This window comes from Neomonachus schauinslandi, chromosome 14 (genome assembly GCF_002201575.2).
Source record: "Neomonachus schauinslandi chromosome 14, ASM220157v2, whole genome shotgun sequence".
Taxonomy (NCBI): domain Eukaryota; kingdom Metazoa; phylum Chordata; class Mammalia; order Carnivora; family Phocidae; genus Neomonachus; species Neomonachus schauinslandi.
Genome location: NC_058416.1, coordinates 37,913,323 through 37,916,959, shown reverse-complemented (window position 1 = coordinate 37,916,959; position 3,637 = coordinate 37,913,323). Strand labels below are relative to the sequence as shown.

Genomic DNA, 3,637 nt, shown 5'->3' with positions numbered 1-3,637 from the left:
TGCTCGCTGCTTAGCTGGTTGCCACTTAGTAATTTCGTGGTAAATGTGGTAAATGTAGTGGTAAAAAGCCCAGGCTCTGGGTTCACCAGCCTGAGCCAGAACCCCAGGTCTCCTACCCACCACCTCTGTGACCTTGGAAAAGATACTTAACCCCTCAGTGTTTTCTGTATAAACTAGAATATTAATATTACCTATCTCCAAAAATTATAAGGAAGTTTAAAAGTTAATATACAAAAATAGCTATAAACAGCAAAAAATTACATGTAGTTATTGTTGCTACAGTTATTTGATTTTTGAATTGTTACTAATGTTTCATTTTTGTAAACAACTATGAATATGTATGTGTATATATCTCCATGTCTTTTAGACATAATTGTAGAAGTTGAATTAACAGACTATGAATTTTTATAGGCTCTGTATTTATTTTGCCATCATTTATTGGTAAGATAATATAATTTTACACCCACACAGCAGTTAAATGTTCTCCCTTCAATAAATTCTCCATCAGCCAAGGACAGTAGTCTTTTTAAAAACAGACTGGATCAGCTTTGCACAGTGGCAGTATCATAGCCAATGAGGTTTATCCCAGGCGCGATTATTGCTAATTAAAAACAGACTGGATCAAGTCCCTCCCAGATTCCTTAGCCTGGCTTTGGGGGATCTGCATATAGTGCCCCACCGACCTCTCTCCTTCCCCTAATGCTTTTCTCTGGCTGGTTCACTGTATTCCAGCCACACGGGCTTCCTTTCCATTCCTAAGCAAGCCCACTGTCTTCCAATTTCTAGACCGCAAGTCCTTTAAACATCCTGAATTCCCTCTGCCTGGAATGTCTTCCTGCCCCCATGCTATCTCTAGTCTCCCAACCTTGTCTAGTTAACTCTTGGTCCAACACATATACTCAAGCATCAGAACATGGTCTTCCTCCACTTATATACACTCAGGACATTGTCTTTTGCTCCACAGCACTTAATGCAAATGTAGTTAGTTAACTGATTAATTACATAAGGATTTCTAGAAAGTTCTCTGGGCTTGTCTCTAAGCTCTTGAAATAGAAATTGTGACTGGCTTCTGGATGATCGCTGTATTTGGGTTGTCTTTTACAAGCTCAAAGTAAATACTTAATACTTGTTGAGTGAATGAAAAAGGATAGTAAAGAAGGTTCACATAACTGGATCTTGTTTTCCTTCTTGTAATAGTTGTCTTTAAAATTTCCACTCACTTATTAAAGTGTATTTTGTGCCTTTCTCCCCTACTTAAACACCCCAGCAGAAGCACCAGGTCTTCACCCATTAACTCAGGCCATATCCTCCCTACAATCCAGGCTAAAGGCAGAGGCTTTTTCTCTGAGAGCCTCTAGCCTGAGACCCAGAGACAGGGTTGGGGGAAGGTACAACACCATAATAAAATATGGGATTAACCAGATTAACTGAGCCCATTCCCCTCCTTCCCCCACTTAGCTCACTGATCACTGGCAATGGGCTTATAACCCCCAGACAAGGGTTGGAGGATTTCTCTCTGGGCATATTGGCCAGCCCAGGATCCTGACCTTGAAGAAAGCATTTAATGTGAAAGAGAGCAAAACAAACAAACAAACAGGAACATGGATGAAACAGGAATGATACAGGTAGCAGAAGAAAACTCTATAATAAAATAAACATTATAAAATAAATAAGAGGACAAGGAAGTAATACAATTTTTTGAAGGAACATTTGAAAAGCAAGAGAGAACCCTTAGAAATTAAACAGAGTAGCAAAAATTAAAAATTCAATTGAAGGTTTAAAAGATAAGTTTGACAAAATCTATTTGAAAACAGAAAAACAGACAAAAAAGTAGAAAATAGGAAACAAGAAAAATTGGGAATCAATCTAGAATGAGCAGCATCTAAATGACAAATATTCCTGAAAAAAAGAATTTTTTTTTAAAGGCAACCCACACAGAAAAAACTACTACTGCTAATAAGAACTATTATTATTAAATGAAGTGAGGCTAAAATATTTTCCAGAAATTCAAGATCTCAAGAGTGAGCTCTGCCGTATGAGGGAATAACCCAAGAAAGGAGATAGGAGATCCCAGGACTAGGGGATTCAAGAGAGGAGAGAGAAGGAAGTTCTACAGTAACAAGAGACTCCAAGAACAAGGAGACCAGACTAGAACATGGAGAAATGCCAGATTATGACCTGATGTGCTTCGCAATACCAAAAGGAATTTTACACTTCTTTCAGAGAGTTTTAGAATAAATAAATGACAGTATATTTTGGGAGTCTGGGTGGCTCAGTCATTAAGCCTCTGCCTTCGGCTCAGGTCATGACCCCAGGGTCCTGGGATCGAGTCCCATATCGGGCTCTCTGCTCGGCAGGGAGCCTGATTCTCTCTCTCCCAATCCCCCTGCTCTCGCTCTCTCTCTCTCTGTCAAATAAATAAATAAAAAATCCTTAAAAAAATGACAGTATATTTCATGAAATCTAAGATATCATAGATTCTAAAATGTACCATCATTTTACATACTACTAAGAAAGAAATGGTTGACCAATTAAGTGTGACTAATTTTTTATTTTATATGTATTGAAATTTAGACTTAGGTAGACATGGATTTATAGCACACTGATTATATATAAAGAAGAAATACAAACAAAGTAAATTGATCAAGGTATTTCTAAACTTTCATTTTTGGAGTTCTGATTTTAGATATGTTAACATATAAAACAAAAAAGAGCCTGTCTTTGAGTCTATAAACTATAGTGGGAGCAAAATAACAAAGCAAAAGCAAAAATAATGAAAAATAATATTTTCAAGATAGGAAATGAAATAATAGAACATGAGGTGGTTCTAGAGTAATATTTACATGGTGATTATCATTTAGAATGACATCAAAACATGAGAGGTATATAAAATAAAACTAGACGGGGTGAAATAGGTGAAGGGGATTAAGAGATTAAACTTCCCGTTATAAAATAAATAAGTCATGGGGATGAAAAGTACAGCATAGGAAATATAGTCAATAATATTATAAAGATGTTGTATAGTGACAGATGGTAACTACACTATGGTGAGCATTCCATAATATATAGGATTATGGAATCATTATGTTTCACACCTGAAACATATAACATTATATGTCAACTATCCTTTACTAATAAAAATTAAAAGAAAAAAACAAATAACTAAATAAAATTGGATGTCATTTATACATCTGTAGATATTGTGACCTCAGCAAACATGAAGAATATTAAAATACTTATAATTTTTTAACTAGAATTTAATTCTTTTAATTTAATTAATTAAGAATTAATAATTAATTATCCAGCAGAATGATGCAATGAAGTGATGAAACCACCTGATTGTGGGGGCATGGAGAAACAAGGATTCAGACTGAAATTAAACTTAAAAATTAAGTAAATAGTTGCTGGAATCCCAGGCACATGGATCAGAAGGGCAACTCTTTTTTTTTTTTTTTAAGATTTTATTTATTTATTTGACAAAGAGAGACACAGCAAGACAGGGAACACAAGCAGGAAGAGAGGGAGAGGGAGAAGCAGGCTTCCCGCCGAGCAGGGAGCCCGATGCGGGGCTCGATCCCAGGACCCTGGGATCATGACCTGAGCCAAGGGCAGATGCTTAACAATCGAGCCACCCAGG

General features: G+C 36.4%; 1 pseudogene; it reads left to right on the top strand.

Annotated features, from left to right (window-relative positions):
- Positions 1 to 544: 544 nt before the first annotated feature.
- On the top strand, positions 545 to 672 carry LOC123326723 (annotated as a pseudogene).
- Positions 673 to 3,637: the final 2,965 nt, after the last annotated feature.